The sequence below is a fragment of the Triturus cristatus genome, chromosome 6 (assembly GCF_964204655.1).
Source record: "Triturus cristatus chromosome 6, aTriCri1.1, whole genome shotgun sequence".
Classification (NCBI taxonomy): Eukaryota; Metazoa; Chordata; class Amphibia; order Caudata; family Salamandridae; genus Triturus; species Triturus cristatus.
In genome coordinates, this window is record NC_140589.1 from 1,284,124,893 (window position 1) to 1,284,142,722 (window position 17,830).

Sequence of the window (17,830 nt, forward strand, 5' to 3'; positions counted from 1 at the left end):
TTCTTTGAACATCTTTGCAGACAAAACTCTGTGGTTACCTTCTATCATTCGCAAGGAATTTTAAAACCGGAAATATGTCACTTTTTGTAACATAGTTATTGCGCAAGACACTCTTTTATATTTACAAAGAGAGGAAAAGGCACTCTGTGTACTTTTTCTACTCCATGTAAATGCAACCTCATCATACACACCAGTTTGCGTTGAAAGGGTGTTCTATAGGTGTTGTTGTGCATGATTGCACTGAATACTCATAGAACAAGATATATCTCTTGATTTATCAGAAATCATAAATCTCGATATGTATGTGAATGCTGCACCATTCTAAAATTGGTGTAGGAAAGCACAACAAGGAGAATTGTTTTCATTTCTCCACATTTTTATATCTTCAATGCATGCTAAAATGTTCAGCATACATTGAAGGAGAAAAATGAATTTTCTCATTATTTTTGTGCAGCAAGGTGTGTCTTCCTGCAGAAAAACAAACAGCACATGACACAGATATCCTTGCACTATGGTGCAAGGGTGCCTGTGTCACAACATGGCTGCAGTTTAAGCAGCCGTGCAGAGAGAAGCATAGATTTGCAACATATTTATGTACATATGTTGCACCCCTGTGCTTCGGAAGTACTACAGCACACTGTAGTTAAAGAGGTTACTGTGTGATGCTGCAGCACTTCCTCATAGTTCTGCACTTATACATTCACCATATGCTACTACTGCATTCATTCACTCAATTACATACTACACATACATTCATCTAAACTTTCACACACTAACAAAGAAATGTAGCTCTTTTTTTAAACCAGGAAAGTTAGTTCTTATTCTTTTATATATTTTTTTGGGTTTTCTGAACAATTTTTACATTTTTTTGTTTTTTCTGCAAAAAAAAAACAAAATACAAAACAGGAGGAACCAAACAATGAACTTCAGGGAACAATAAAAAAAAAAAAAAAAAAACTAGCAAATGTGACTTTCTTGCCGGCGGCAGATCAGATCGATCGACTGCTCACCATAGCACAAAGTCGAATTGCACTTAGTGCAGAGCGCTTTTAAAAATTGAAATTGAGGACGGATGTCCAAGTTTTGGGCTGATGGATGCACTCTTGAAGTGCTCGGCTGCGATGAGGTGGAAGGCGCAGGAGCAGGAGTGTTTCTCATCCGTCGGCACTCTTCTCGTGCAAGATTGTTCGGATGAAGGGTCCTCAGGTGCTTCATCATACTTGCCGTGCCGCACGAGTATTTCTTGTTAGGATCCCCTCGCGACAGCACTCTTTTGCAAATCTTGCACGTAACCAAGGTGGCATTGGTCTTATTCTGCCCCTCGGGAAAAGTAAAAAATTTCCACACCACTGAAGAAAAATGTTCTTTGCGTGGTGTCTGCTCCAAAAATTCATCCTCAGATGTATGAGGAAATGCAGGTGATGCCTGCTACCCTGAAGCCATTTTTAGTTGAAAAAAGTTAGAGCTAAGTGTAAACTTAGTCTAAAAAATCTTCTTCTCTGCAAAGAGATGGTCCTCCAAAGAAGGTCAAAGAAGAATGATTGACATGGGTGGGGTCTTTCAATAGTTAGAACAGGAAGTGTAATGAACCAATCAAATATCTTTTTTGCAGGTCACATGGGATCCGCGCACCCTGCGCTTACGCATCACGCACCCAGCGCGCATCCGCGAAACTGAAAGAAAAAAAATTATAGGATTAGATGTAAAAATATATTAGTTTTAAGACTAGTTTAGAGTTTGTCTTCAATTAACATTCACATGAAATACATATATATGTTTTTTTAAATGTTAAATATTTCGCGGGATCCGCGCACCTACCACATCATAGACGCAGATGACGCATCGCGGAAGCGCGTAAACATCGCGTTACGTGCATCGAACGTGTCGCGTATAGGCTGGGAGTCGCGTATCGGTCGCATTGGAATCGCGCACTAAACACGTACCCGACGCATACCATGCATGGATGCTATCGCGTAGGGATCGAGAACGGTGCGCATAGGGTGCGCGGATTCAAAAACATTGAAAAAAATATATAAAATAAAGTTTTGAACATAAAGTTAAAAAAATATTTTGAAAAATATAAAAAATATATGCTTGAAAAACCCAATAAATTCAAATAACATTTTTTAATTTTTAAAAGAATTAATTGAAAAAATAAGTTTAAAAAATGGTGATAAAAAAGTATTTAAAAAAAAACATAATTAATGAAATTGACACACTGAATTTGAAAAATATACAAATCCAATCAAAATCATTAAACATGATATCTAAGTTATAGATAGGAATTAGCATTTAAAAAACCTTTGAAATTCACTGAAAAAAACATAGGTTTCATGCACGTTATAGTTAGGAATTGGCATTTAAAAAACCTTTGAAATTCACTGAAAAAACCAAAGGTTTCAGGGGCGTTATAGTTAGGAAGTGGAATTTAAAAAACCTTAGAAATTCACTGAAAAAACCATAGGTTTCAGGGGTGTTATAGTTAGCTGGACATTTCCCTCGTACAAAACCCTAGAAATTCCACTGTTATAGTTAGTTCAGCTAACTATAGCTTGCGCCCCCGCAATGCACTGCTGAAGACGTCACATATTACATCACTCATGACATGGTCAGTGACATCACTGATGACATCTCAAATGACATCACTGATGACATCACTGATGACGCCTTCCAGTGACTGTGTGTTTCTGTAAAGTTTAAATATATTTTATATATTTATAGTGAAAGGCCTGTGGAAGAATGAGTGGGTGTACAAGTGTGATTTTCTAGGTGCGTAACTGACTCTATAAGTGAGTCATTAAATGTATCTTACTGCGGACTAGTGACTAAACTGTGTGAATGTCTGTATGTGTCTGTGTTTAGGTGTATAAGTGGCTGCATGGTTTTGTGAATAGCTATATGAGTGTCTATATGGGTTATTGATTGGTTGTCTGAGTATCTGTATGGGTGCCTGAGTGTTTGTGTGGATAGGGTGTGTGTGACTCTATGCATAGATGTGTGAGTGGGTGCTTCTATGGGTGCATGGTTTTAAGAGTGCATCTGTGATCAACGGTATGGTTGGGTGAGTGTATGTATGGGTGTGTTAGGGATTGAATGTATATCTCAGTGGTACATGTGTGACTAACTACATATGTGAAAGGCAGTATATATGCATGTAAGAGTATATAAGTGGGTATATGTGAGAGTGTGTGATTGTGAGAGTGGCTGTATGGATGAGTGTGTGCTTGTATCAATGATTGTATAAGAGCGTAAGAATGTGGTACTATTTTTATGAGTAAGTGAATTTGAGTGTGTTTAACTGTATAGGTGAGTAAATTGGACTGTGTTTAATTACTTGCACGACTGACTAGGTGTGTCAATACCTCAATGGATGATTGGCGGTCTGTGAGTGTCTATATAGGTGTATAAATGCATATGATAGTCTTGTACAGAGTGACTGTAAGTATGAGTGAATGTACAGGTGAGTGAGTGGAGGTGTATGTAGACCTAAGAGTTAATGAGTGGGTATGTAGCTATTGGTATTGGAGTATAACTCGCGCGACCGCCACTCTATCACAAGGATGATGTCATCAGTGATGTCATGAGTGATGCCACTGACCATGTCATGAGTGATGTAATATGTGACGTCATGAGCAGTGGATTGCGGGCGCGCGAGTTATAGTTATCTGAACTAACTATAACGGGGGAATTTCATTGGTTTTTTACGAGTGAAATGTCCACCTAATTATAACCTGTGTGAAACCTATGGTTTTTTAAGTGAATTTGCAAGGTTTTTTAAATGCTAATTCCTAACTATAACGTGTGTGAAACCTATGGTTTTTTAAGTGAATATATATATATATATATTATATCCTTCGTGTGGAATGGCAGTGAAGAACAAGCCATTCATTTCATTGATAGATTGAACATCAACAACAATAACATTGTACTAACTAGCCACATTAGCAATATCTGTGCAGAATAACTTGACATCAGACTTGACATTAAAGATAATTCTATACAGACAACTCTTTGCAGAAAAGCAACTGCAGGAAACAGTGTTTTGCATGCCCTCAGCAGCCACCCAGATACACTCAAATGGAGCATTCCATTTGGGGAGCTGTTGAGGGCTAAAAGAAACTGTAGTACTGCAGCTGCCTACGAAATTACCAGCAAAGAGATGTTGACACGTTTTAAAGCTAGGGGATATCCTAACTGGGTGTTACGAAGAGCCAAAGAAAGAGCAGATCTGATACCTAGAGTCTCAACTATAACTGACAAACCAGAGGATACCTCTAATGAGAGTGATGACAATACCAGAATGATTATGACTTTCAATACAGATTCCAACAATATTCACAAAATATTTGCAAAAAACTGGGACATCCTTAAATGTGATAATATCATTGGAGAAATCATTCCCAATAGACCTAGTATCACGTACCGCAGGGGTAGAAGCATTAGAGACATGGTTGTACAGAGTGATGTCACCATATACCCCGCCAGACAACAACATGGTTTGAAGGGATTTTTTCCTTGTGGGCATTGTAAAGCCTGTAAGAACAGTACCTTTCGAAACAAAATCAGCTACAATGGTGTGACCAAAGAGATCCAAGAATTCCTGACTTGTAGCACCACCTTCGTGATCTATGTAATAGAATGCCCCTGTAAGTTATGGTACATAGGCAGCACCACTCTTCTTGCCAAAAAACATGTTCTTGAACATTATCGAACCATAGCACACAATGATGACAAATATCCTGTAGCTCGTCACTTTAGAGAGAAACATTACTCTAATCCTGCACTTTTGAAGTTTTTCATTCTTGAACAAATTATCAAAAATCCTAGAGGAGGCAACAGGGTACTCAAATTAAGACAGCGGGAGTCAAAGTCTATAGTTGATTTTCAAACAAAGGACCCAGGGGGCCTCAACCAAGATGAGGAACTGGCAGTTCATTTGAAGGAATGTTAATTCAACTTTTTGCTGATGCCAATTGTGTTGTTATTATTGTAAATAATTTTTGGTCTTTAAACTCCATGAGATAGTCGTTCTCCTCTGTTTCATTATGTACTGTTTGTGTATATATGAGTTATTGCGATAACTTTTTAGGTAATTTTAGTATTATTGTTTTTTACAGGAAGTAAGGAAGGTGCCCAGACACTGGCACTCACTTCACATGGGTTACCTACCCTTCCTTTCCTTTCCTTCTTCACTCACTGATTACCTTGACTGATGGATTTTGTTTATATTGTGGCTGGACAGTGAGAGACTGCGACATAGTCAGGTCACCATTTCAACTTCAGTTTAATAACTCTTTTAATTTGATGCAGGACTGACTCCACCTGTATCCTGTTGCAAAAGTACGTGCACTATGCAGAAATGTGAACCAGGCTTAGTAAATACTAGCCATTAATCTATGGGAGGCTACATGTCATTTAGACATATTATCGATGGCATTTTAGGTGTTGTTTGTTCATTGTTAGGCCATTTGGACATATATTGTAGTACATAGAAACGCTTATTTGGCGTCCCATATGCGAATCATTGATTTGTTTCTATTTACATTATTATGTATCTTAAGCGCTATATCACGAGTATCGATGTTTTGCTTGATAATCACCTATATTGTATTTGTACTAGGAGGTATTTTGAACAACACAACACTCCTAGATGTCCGCTTGACAAGTGGTACACTAGGCTCTGTTTGTATATTATTAATACTACATCGGAGTGTTTACGTATCTGGCTATGCTCCTGTATTTTGATTAACTGAATTCAAATACGATGGTCTGTCTTAGTACATGCTAATTATTAATGTGCGGCGGGACTTATGTTCTATTTACAACTACATATTTTACCCAATGTTTTGATATTGTATTTGTGGCAGTTTTTCTATGAGGTACTATGTCGAATAATTTGACACTCCAAGATGTCCGCTGCTTTTTCCAATGAAATCATTTTACTTTACGGCATGTCCCTTGTCTATGTTTCCCAAGTAACTTTATCAGTCATGTCTTTGTACACAATCATTCACGTGAACAAGGCTTTCGAGCTGAAACGCGTAGTGGATTAAACACCCTTGACGACAAGTTTCTTTTGTGGTCTGTTTTTCTGAGAGCGTACGCTATATTGACACAGCGTTCTTTGGATATATATTATATATATATATATATTTTACCTACTGGCGATCGCCAATAGGTAGTTATAGTTAGGACCTCGTTTCTATTCAAAAAGGGTTTTTTCTTTTGCCAATATCTTCTCAAAGTTTTCAAAACTAATTGAGCGCGCTGGTAAGCTCCTGTCTTGAAAGTTTTAGGGTGATTTGTGATGCAGGGGCTGAGAAAAAAGGGGGTCCCAAAACGTGTTTTCCCCATGTTAATTTCCATTGAAATTTTGAAACAGGTTACAGTCCGAACTTCTGAACGGAATTACAAATTTGGCGAAAAGATAAAAATATCAATATCTGAGCACCGAGGAGGGTTCGCGAACCCTCCCGGGCACGAGCTTCACTCTGAGTCACAAGAAAAGTGATAAAAAAGTTGAAAAACAAGAAAAGGGGCAGGGTAGAAACACCCTGACTCCCTAGGCCTGCCAGAGGGTCCCACAGGGCCCCCGGGCCCAAATAAGCATTAGTAAAAAAAAGAAATTGGCAGAATTCATGCTGGGTACGTGAATCCTGCAGAAAATTGTTAAAAAATTAAGTGGGGGTTTCCACGCTTTATTTTAATGAGGCCCCTGGGTGGGCCAGGTCCCGGGGGCAATGCCAAAATGAAATAGCAGGGGCCTGTGGGGCCCCCGCAGCCCCGGGGACCACTACCTCCCCAGGGCTTTTTTAATTGTATGCAGGGGGCATGCAACCTCCCGGAGCTCTGTTTAAAAAAATAAAGAGTTGTGGGGGCAAGAGCCCCCCCACACGCCCCGGGGACCACCACCTCCCCGGGTCTTTGAAAATGAATGGTGGGGGGCTGGCACGGGCCCCCTCTAGTAGCCCTTGATGGCCCTAGGGACCGTCACCCCCCAGGGCCGGCTCCTGCAATGTCCCGGAGTGCCCACCCCCGGGACATTGCTGTTTGCTATGGCAGGGCGGGAGAACGGCTCCCGCCCTGTCCTAGCAAACTCTGGTTTGGTTTCTGGAAGCGAGCTTCCAAAAACCAAAGCAGGATTGCTTTTGGGTAAGAGGAGCTGCATGTCAGCAGCTCCCCTTGCTCAAAAGCAATACTGGCTCCCGCAGGAGGCGGGGAGCTGGCGGGACCGTGGGGCTACCCCCATGGTCCCCACGGAGAGGCCAGGCCCCGGGGGATTGGGTCCCCGGGGACAGAAGTGGCCCGGGAGGGGGGCCATGCAGCCTCCTCCTTTTATAAAAAAATGAATGGCTAGGCCCCGGGGGATGGGGTTCCCGGGGCCTAAATTGGCCTGGGGAGGGGGGGCCATGTGGCAATAAAAAAAAAAAAAAGAGGCAATGCCCCAGGGGATGGGGTCAATGGGGCAGATAAAAGCCTCAGGAGGGGTGCCACATGAACCCCTCCATTAAAAAAAGAAAAAAAGGGTTTCTGGCCATGCCCGGGGAATGGGGTCCCCAGGGCTGAAATTGGCCTCGGGAGGGGGGCCGCACAGCCCCCTTCCCATTTTTTATAAAAAGGGGTCAGGCCCTGGGGGTTGGTGTCCCCAGGGCCACAAAAATGCCAGAAGAAGGGGGGGCCACACAGCCCACTTCTAAAAAAAATATTTAAAAAACAGCCGCATCTCGCCAGTAGGCCATGCCCCCTTTCTCCACCACTCTGCAAATGCGCCCCCTGGCTCATTGTAAGTTGGGAAATTAATTTCCCTTGGATACTGAGGGTCCCTGGGGGCCAACTTGCCCACCAGGTACCTCCAGTAATCTCCAAAGAGCTGGATTGCAGAGAGGTGGTCCGAGGCCACGCCTCTGTTTTACACCATTCTGCAAGCACAGCTTGTGGCGCACTGCTGCTCGGAGGATGAAGTCCTCTTGTGTCCAGTCGACCTCAGGACACAAGTGGACTTCATGCTCTGAGCAGCACTGTGCCAGAAGCCGCATTTGCAGAGTGATGTAACAAGGGGTGTGGCCTCGGACCACTCTGCAATCCAACTGTGTGGCGCTTACTGGAGGTACCTGGTGGGCTAGTTGGCCCCCAGGGACCCTCAGTATTCAAGGGGACTTAATCCCCTAACTAAAGTAGAGAAGAAAAGGGGTGTGGGCTTTGTCTACCTCTCACCAATCCCACTGTGTGGGGTTTACTGGAGGTAAGAGGTAGGCTAGTTGGCCCATAAAGGACCCCCAGCAGTGAAGGGGACTTCAATTCCCATCCAAGAGCTTTGCCAGGGAGCGCATTTGTAGAGTGGTGGGAAAAGGGGGCGTGGCCTGCTTTTCGAACTTAGCAATGCTGCTGTGTGGGACTTACTGGAGGTAATAGGAGGGGTAGTTGGCCCCCAAGTATGTCCTTGGGGCCAACTACCCATCTTGTTACCTCCAGTAAGTCCCGCACAGTGGGATTGCTAAGACGTCTTCGGAGGCCATGCCCCCCTTTCTCCACCATTCTGCAAACGCGCCTCCTGGCAGACTACGGGATGGGATGAAGTCCAATTTCCTCCAGAGGGACTTTTGGGGCAAAGAAGCCATACTGGTACCTCCTGTAAGCCCTACGCACCGGAATTGCTGAGCGCTGGTCGGAGGACCAACACCCTTTCTCCACCACTCTGCAAACGCGACTACTTGTTAAAGAAGTGTTTGCAATGTAATAGGTTTCGCATTTGCGAGAATTAGAGCTATTGGCATTGTCAATGCAAAAGGTTTTTACTAATGTTTTTTGGAGTGGAGTGGAGTGGATGTACGTTGTTTGTAGTGGAATTATGTGATATGCTGTGCAGTGAAATTATGTGGATAGAAAGTATGTGGTATTTAGTGTATAGGAATTATGTAGAGTAGGATTATGTGTTATGGAGAGTAATTATGTGGTATGGTAGTCTGTATTGTGGAGTGGTAACCTCAGGTTTAGTCTTCCTCATTTCCATAGAAGCTCAACTATGAACTCAGTGAGACAAAAAAAGATGGAATCACTGAGGAACACTTGTGGACCTAGTCAGAGGTTTGAGCAGAGCCACTGGAATTATGTGACTGTTTGTCTGCACCGACGTTTGCACAATTATACATTTTCTGCATTAGCCACATAATTCATCATCTGGACCCTAATCTGCAGATTTGAACACAAAAGGCCTTGTTTCTAGCTGAAACGGGTCAAACGTTACCAAAAGGCAGCGACAAGTGTTACATTGTTGTGGAAGGCCCATTGCAAACCTAGAATGGTCACCTGTTACTTATTGCTAAATGTGGGTGTTAAATTGGTACTAATGGTGTGCAAGCCACTCTTGCTTCCCTGTGTGCCTCTCTTGCCTTTTTTTGCATTTCTGTTGCTTCTTTCTGCACGTTTCTTTGTTTTCTGCACTTCTCTTGACCTCATTTTGCAAATCTCTTGTACTTTCTGCACCACTCTTCCCTCTTTCTGCAAGTCTGTTGCCTCTTTCTGCACCTCATTTGCTTCTGTCTGCACCTCTGTTGTCTCTTTCTGCACTTGTCTTGCCTCTTTCTGCACCTATGTTGCTTCTTTCTGCATGTCTCTTGCCTCTTTCTGCACCCCTGTTGCTTCATTCTGCACTTTCCATGCTTCTTTCTGCACCTGTCTTGCTTCTTTCTGCACCCCTGTTGTCTCTTTATGTACTTCACTTGCCTCTTTCTGCACTTCACTTGCTTTTTTCTGCACCTCTCTTGCCTCTTTAGGCACCTCTGTTGCTTCTTTCTGCACGTCTCTTGCCTCCTTCTGCACCTCTTAGAGGTAGTTTTGTACTAGGGCCATAAAGGGGAGATCATGCCAATCATATGGGTACCCCAACCCATGGTGTACCCTAGTGTATGTAGGTGTTTTCACTGTATTCTAAGTGTCTTTCAGCGTAGCACTGGCTCTGGGCCTGGGTAGTCAGAGTCAGTTACCACCAGTACCCATCAGAAAAAGGTTGGGGGCACTGGATGACTTTGCAACAAGGCCTCTTTCTGCTCCTCTGTTGGTTCTTTCTGCACACCTCTTGCTTCTTTCTGCACCTTTCTTCCTCTTTCTGGAATTCTGTTGCCTCTTTCTGCATTTCTCTTGCTTCTTTCTGCACCTTTCTTCCTCTTTCTGCACATATCCTACCTCTGTAGGTATAGTTAGAAAGTAGCATTTATAAAACCTTTGAAATTCACTGAAAAAAACAGAGGTTTCTGGGATGTTATAGTTAGAAGTTAGCATTAAAAAAACCTTAGAAATCCACTGAAAAAACCACAGGTTTCAGGGATGTTATAGTTAGTTGGACATTTCACTTATATAAAACCAGAGAAATTCAGCCGTTATAATTAGTTCAGCTAACTATAACTTGCGCTCCCGCAATGCACTACTGATGATGTCACATATTACATCATTCATGACATGGTCAGTGACATCACTGATGACATCACTGATGACATCTCGAATGACATCACTGATGACATCATCCACGTGATAATCTGATGCACCTCCTCATACCCTAATATAACCTTTGATACAACCACTCTAAAATACAGACTACCATTTTCGAAACCATAGACACACCAATACCAGTTAGTACATAGCCACTTACTAACTCCTATGTCTACACACATATCCACTCATTCACCCATACAGTCACTCATACATGTAGTCAACCATCAATACGGCACTATCATATGCACTCACATATCTATACAGACACTCACACACCGGCATTCATCCATAGAGTTACTCACGCACCTAGTCAGTCATGCAAATAATCAATCACACTCCCATTTAATCACCTATACAGTTATTCACACACCACCTCACTTATTCAAACATATACTAACACATACTTACACTCTTATACAATAACTAATACAAGCACACACTCATCCATACAGGCACTCTCACAATCACTCACTCTCACATATAGTCATTTATATACTCCAACACTCACATATACTGCCTTTCACATATGCAGTTACTCACACATGTACCACTGAGACATCCAATCCAATCCAAACACACTTTTATATTAAGTCATAAAAGCACATACAAAATACAAAAATGATTTAATACAACAGCAGCTAAAATGTAATAAAAGCCTGAATGGAAAGAAAAATAGATCACCTTGTAAATAATATGTACAACGTTTAAAACCCGTTAAAAACTCATATAATAAAAACGTATTTTAAAAAGAATACAGGTTACAAATTACAGAGTATAATTAATTAGGATAGACACTTAATTAATCTTAATGTCTACTACAATGGCTAGATTGGATACATTTAAACACTGCCTTTTTTATGTTATTTTTTTAACCTTGTACTGGACAGAAGAACCTTGATCTTATTGCCCACGACCACCCCAAGTATTTTGCCATCGCAATGACAATCGGTGTTGCTGTGTCAGTTCTTAGAATTCTTTCTGCTTCGCTTGACCTTCTTGTTCCTAAAAGTTTACAGATTGGTGTCAACCAGACACGACGTGGAACATCGTATCCAACACAGACAAACAATAGGTGGGCCAATGATTCTTTATTAGACTGACATACCGGGCTCAAATCGTCACTGGGTTTAGCCCATCTAGTAGTAAATATTCTTAATTGCAGTGTACCTACCCTAAACTGGAAATATAGTTTCCGGTCATGCGGTTTAGTGATTAAATCCCAATATGATTCCAATCTAGGGATCAATTTGCTTTCCAGGAAAAATCCAGTTAGAGAGGACAACTCACTATTTCTCAGTATATCATACTGTACCATTTCCCAATACTTATCTTTCAAGATCTTTTTTGAGGGAAAATTGAATTTATTGGGTCCTTCCTCAGTGAATTCATGCCAATACTTGATAGAGTATCTCTGACCTCCCATAGCCATTTTATTCGGTGAGAAGTGTCTGCCCTTATTATATCTTGGAAACCAGCCGCATATACTGCAAGTCTGGATTAGTCCAGAGTCTCTGCCAGTACAAAAGGGGATGCAATTTAGCTATATCAGCGATTGGTTTCCTCCCAAGGTCATACAAAAACGGATACGTTGGGGTGCTCTGTGGTAAACTGGTGATTTTCCTCAAGAACCTTTTCTGATAGTGTAAGCTTAGATAAGTTCTCACACCCCCAAAGTTCTGAACTTATATAGGGCTGAACTAATAACTTTCATATTGTAAATCTCAAGTACCGGGCTAATTGGCTTTGAGAATGAGGTATTATATTCCGTGTGCAACACCCCTGACAATTGCCGGTGTTTTAGGCATGCCAAGTCAATCTGGTGATTCCATTTAAAATCTTCCTGGATGTTAACACCTAAGTATGTAAACTCCTTAAATTGCTCTAGCAGACGAACGTTCATTTGGATACCCCCTTAAAAGCCCTATGCGGGATAAAGACCATTAGCTTAATTTTCGACACATTAACCTCCAAGCCTTGCTTCAAGCAGAACTCCTCAAAGATTGTTAGAGCTCTCTGGAGACCACTTGGAGTCTTGGAAATGATCAATGTGTTGTCTGCTAACATAAGTATGTGAATTTTTTCGCCTGCTAGTATCGGGGCATCCGTAGGGATGAATCTCATAAAATTCACTATTCCATTGATGTATAAAGAAAATAATGTTGGTGCCATCACACATCCTTGGCGCAGACCTCTTTCTACAGGGAAAGAATCAGTGACTTCGCCCTGCGTGCCCCATCGGATTTTAGCATTATTGTCCTCGAGCAATCTAATGGTAAGTGTCAGTAATTCGGGTGGCATCCCCATTTCTTGTAATGTCCCCCATAGTTTGGCTCGTGGTACAAGGTCAAACGCTGACTTAAGGTCAACAAAAGCCGCATACAAGCAGCCTTTGCCCAAAGTCACCATTTTCCAATAAAGCAAGATGAACCGAAACACCTGATCAATGGTGCTAGTGAAAGCCCGGTACCCTGCTTGCAGTGAGGATAAGATACTAAACTCATCTATCCATTCTTGGACTTTATTGAGCACTAGTCTCCCCATTACCTTTTGCAAAGAGTCTATTAAGCTGATAGGCCTATAGTTCCCAGGGCATGATTTGTCCCCTTTCTTAAAAAACGGTATAATTTCATCTCCTTTCCAGGAGTCAGGGACTGGTGCACCCTGGGCAATGGCATTAGTCAGCAATAGAATGTACCGGCACCATCGTTCCTTATCATAGAGGAATACATCCACAGGGATACTGTCTGGGCCATGTGCCTTTCCGGCCAATATAGATTTAAGTGCCACTTCTACCACAACCGTACTAAAGGCCACGTCCTGATAAAGCAATCAAGAGATATCACCCTCTTCATCATCTACACTTGAGGCATATTGGGGTTTAAAGAGGTTAACCCAATCCATCTGTGATATATGATTTTGAGGCAGTCGGGCCTTCCCTCCTCTGTCCCATTTGTATACATTCCAAACAGTTTGGAATTTCTCATAGCGCATGCCTCCTTAAGTTCCTGCCATCTTTTAGCGTCTCATATTTTCTTTGCCTTTATCTGGGTGTCCCTAGATAGACCTAGCTGCTCGAACTGCTAGTGAGTCACCTGCTTTGACAGCTACCCCTAGAGCTACACGTGCTTTCGTACAATCTTTGCTAAACCAGTGCCCTGCTTTCTGGTTTATGACCTTTTTAGATCTGCCCTGCTTGAAAAAATGAGTACGCAGGTGAATAAAGAATTTATTGTGGATGCAAGCTGGTTGCTCTGGGGCCAATGAATTTGCTGCACTGTCCTCAAGCTCGCTTATGGCGCAATCCATATTCTTTTCAATGCTGTCTAGCAGATCGGGCATCTCAATTATTTTCACCCATTTAAGGCGTCTCATATTGTTAGTTTGAATAACATCACATGTGGGATATTCGTTTCCTAATTGGGTAGGTGCGTTATGCCTTATTATTTCCAGAGTCACTCACAAGGGGTTATGATCACTTTCTAGCCTATCTCTAACCATCATATCTCTAAGGGGTGCCATAGTGTCAGACTAATCAATACATAATCAATCCTACTAGCACTATGCCCTTTGTTGAAAGTGTTAGTCCCCGATCTATCTGAAGGTGTACGACCATTTACTGCCCGCAATCCCTTCTCCATGCAAATGGAGGTAATTTGGTCAGCCACATCAGTCTACCTTTTTATAGGGTCAAGCTCCAGATTTGGAATGCCGCCCCACTTAGTATCTTCCTCTTCTGTTAGATGACCCTTCTCATTTATAAGGGGCTCAAATGTCGAGTTAAAATCACTCGTGACTATGATATTTGGAACATCCAGGTGTGAGCCAAGAAGGTCATCGAGAGCCGCCAAAACCCCCAAATTCTTCCCTCTAGTACCCCTCACGTAGACATTATAAATGTCTACGTTCCAATGTGTGCCCATGGCCAATCTAACTGCCTGAATATCGTGACTCTGGGTTGGAAGCACCTGTATAGTTAACCCTAGATCCTGCTGCACCCAAATTGTCAAGCCCCCTGATGGCCTCTTTTTTACACCTTTAATGGCCGGAATAAAGAAATTTAAGTAGTCTACACAGAAGAGAGGAACCTCTGCCTAGGTTTCTTGAAAAAGACAGATGTCGTATTCCTCTATAAAAGCGTTCCACTCGGGAGAACCCATCTTTGTGCTCAGTCCTGCAATGTTCCAGGACAACAAAGAATCCTTAATAGGGATTAAACATGGTGACAGTAGCCCGCTAGGTGTAGTAGGAGGATGGCTATTCACCCCCAACACACCATACATCTTGATGGATGAGACAGGAGTAGACTTTAGGGATTGAGTTAGCCCTTCAATAGAGTTCTTGAGGCTCGAGGAGCTACCGATAGGGATGGGACTGACTAATATGTGTTCTTGTTGCTTTGGGGACGATACTTTCATCAGTCAATCATTATTTTCAAGGGTAGAACCTTCCTGCATGCTAGATAACCTTTGACTTGGTATGTGGGCACTCCTACTACTCAGCGGGAACGTCTAAACTGGATAGATGAGTGTCCTGGTGGAGCAGTGCTAAACTCCAATGCAAAGAGATTTTCTGCTAAATCTGCCCTGCTCATAGTAAGCTTGATACAGTCTTTGTGGTGAACTGGTGAGGTAAGCCTACGAGCTGTTACTATATCTTCCATTTTCACTGATCGACATCCCCTAATATGCCGTATCCAATGAATAACTTTGGGGCATATCAGCAACAGCCAGTGATAATTATCGCTAAGCGCACTTAGCGCTAGGATAATTATCGCCGGCTAGCGTGGATTTTTATCGCTGAGATAGCGTGCTATTAGCAACGCTTACCTCAAATGCGATAAAAATCCTAGTGCTAACTCAAACGTGTGATTATCGCTGGAAACCCAGCGATAATCCCACGAAGTTTGGCGATAGCTTGCTGATAGGGCCTCACATACTTAGCCACAATATCCACCTTCCATAGGATATAATGGCTAAGTCAGTTTCAAAGCAGGCGTAAGGAAAGTAGCGATAACAGAGGTTATCGCTACTTTTCCTGTCGCTATGCTGCTTTGCGTGAGGCTTGATAATAGGAGAAATGTCACTTAGCGACATTTCTCCCGTTATTCTGGGGAGGAACGCCCACTTTGCATCTCATTAAAGATGCAAAGACGGGCGTTAAGGGAAATGGAGATAAGGCAAGGTTTCACGCAATAGCGTGACCTTGCAGATAAGGCGATAAAATTATCGCAGCTTTTCGTCCGAAAACGGACGCAAAAGCGGCGATAATTTTTTAACGCCTGCTTGCTGATATGCCCCTCAATTTGTTAGGGAATCAGCGTTCTCTATACCTTTACTTGCATCGAGCTTGGGTACATTTACCATAAAGATTTTATGGGCACTAGCTGAGTTAAATGGATGATGTTCTCGATGCCCAGGCTGAGAACCAAACTGTGGATGTTTGGGCATGAGAAAGGGTATTTCTATTGAACGATGTTTGGCCCTTCATTAATGCTGCCTTGTAGGAGTTGTTAGTGTTACATGCTATGGGGTGTGGTAAGTGCTTAGGCATCAATGGTGGTGTCTTTATTTTATATGTCCTAGCCTTTCCAGAAGGAGGAAGTAACCTGCTGGGAGTGGCATTAATGTATATGATAGAAGTAACAGATGCAGCCAATGAAGTTACAGGAATGGCAGGAATGGCACCCTGCGAACGGACTAAGTGGCTATTTTCCTTTACCTTTGCACTCCCTCTTTGTGATGGATCAGATGTTAATAACGTAACCATCGAGGTTAGATCCTATATCAAACTTCTCATCGACCCCAGTTCTTGCCTTAACATGGTGACTTGTAGTAACATATCATAATATTCCGTGTTGGTACCCAGCACTACATCCTTACTATGCTCAAATGAAGTCTGTGTTGTTTGTGCAATCTGGGGCCTTTCGCCCCCTTCTTTATCATCATTAGCTCGATCTATCAAGGGCAGGAATCTGTTAGTACAAATAACTGTAGGGACTATATTTTCAGTATTAGACTTGAACTTAGTCGGACTAGTGATTGGGTGGGATGCTCCCATAGTCTCACATTCCCCATCATCATTGTTAGTGGCCGGTCTTTTGTTATAAGTTTTGCGAAACATTGCAGGGATAGCAAGACTCTATGGTTGAGTTAGACTGGGGGGGTTGTAGAACAGATTGGTTGTGTAGTAGGCGAAGACTCTAGAATACCCTCACACTCGCTAATTAGGGTATCAATACAATCTAGTACACAGTTACGACCTGTGTGTTTGTGAAGCTTCCTGGCCTTTTTTCCCCTATTACTCCGACTTGATCCATTCCCTTCAACCTTACCCCCTTCCCTGCTACCTTCCGTTATCTTTCTTTTGCCCATATTCCTAGGTTAAACAGCCAGGCCCCTAATGACTGTTAGACCTTCCAACGTGTATGCTAGGATCTCGCTTTGCCTCAAAGTATGGGTTAACTTACGGGCACTATACAGAATACAACAATGACAGGGGAGTAATGAAGCGTTATGGTCAATAAGTCCACCAAATCCAAAAGGCTGTAAACAGTACCTTAGGGTTTATTCCAATAGTCTCTGAAAGGTCCCAGCAACAGATCCACTGCCAGGCCACAAACAAAAGAGGGGTGGCCCTGCCCTGCCTCTTCCTGTCAATGATGGGCAAGGACGGGCCCGGCCTTGGCCCGGGCTTTGTCCAGGCGTGGCCTGCGCACGTCCCGCACTGTGGGATCTGGTCAGCGCTAATGAGGGCACAGCTGAGTCCTCCCTCTCAGCTGACTGGAAGCAGGAAACACACGTTGCACTCTGGGACTTGGAGTCCCACCAGAGTGTATGTCCAGGTGGTAGTGCTTACGATGGGGGAAAGGAAGCGCCCCTAGAATGACAGGGGTCAGGAGGCTCAAGATGGATCACAGCCCCCTCAGTAGACCAGCAGAAACGCCAAAGCTGCCTCACAGATAGTTCGAGCGTCCTGCGCCGCGGGATCTGGTCAGTGCTAATGAGGGCACAGCTGACTCCTCCCTCTCAGCTGACTGGAAGTGGGAGTTACACGTTGCACTCTGGGACTTGGAGTACCACCAGAGTGTATGTCCATTTTAAAAATCACATTTTTGAAATGTAAACTTAATGGATACCCAAAATGTCACCACAATAGTGTCAATCTAATTGGTACCCAGATTTTTAAACCTAATGCAATGTCGCTTTTTTAAATTAATTTTAAAAAAAAGCAATATTTATTTGATATAATGGGCAAAAACAAACAAGCCTGGGTATGAGAAACTATCAGTCTGTCTTCAGTATTTTTTACTTTGTAGTTCACATATGACACGTAATGTGGTGTG